Genomic DNA, 508 nt, shown 5'->3' on the forward strand with positions numbered 1-508 from the left:
CCTTAGGCCAGGCTTTTAGGCCATTCATTATAAGGCCAGGCATTTAAACCATCCATCCTAAGGCCAGGCTTTTAGGCCATTCATTATAAGGCCAGGCATTTAAGCCATTCATTTTAAGGGCCGGCTTTTAGCCATTCGTTTTAAGGTCAGGCATTTATGCCATTCATCCCAAGGCCAGATATTTAAGCCATACGTCTTAAGGCCAGGCTTCTAAGCCTTTCCTTATAAGGCTAGGCATTTAAGCCATTCATACTAAGGCCAATCATTTCAGCCAATCATTATAAGGCTAGGCATTTAGGCCATTCATCTTTAGACCAGCGATTTAAGCCTTTCATTATAAGGCTAGGCATTTAAGCCATTCATCCTAAGGCTAATCATTTCAGCCAATCATTATAAGGCCAGGCATTTAAGCCATTCATCTTTAGACCAGCCATTTAAGCCTTTCATTATAAGGCTAGGCATTTAAGCCTTTCATTCTAAGGCCAATCATTTCAGCCAATCATTATAA

This window comes from Palaemon carinicauda, chromosome 14, assembly GCF_036898095.1.
Source record: "Palaemon carinicauda isolate YSFRI2023 chromosome 14, ASM3689809v2, whole genome shotgun sequence".
NCBI lineage: Eukaryota > Metazoa > Arthropoda > Malacostraca > Decapoda > Palaemonidae > Palaemon > Palaemon carinicauda.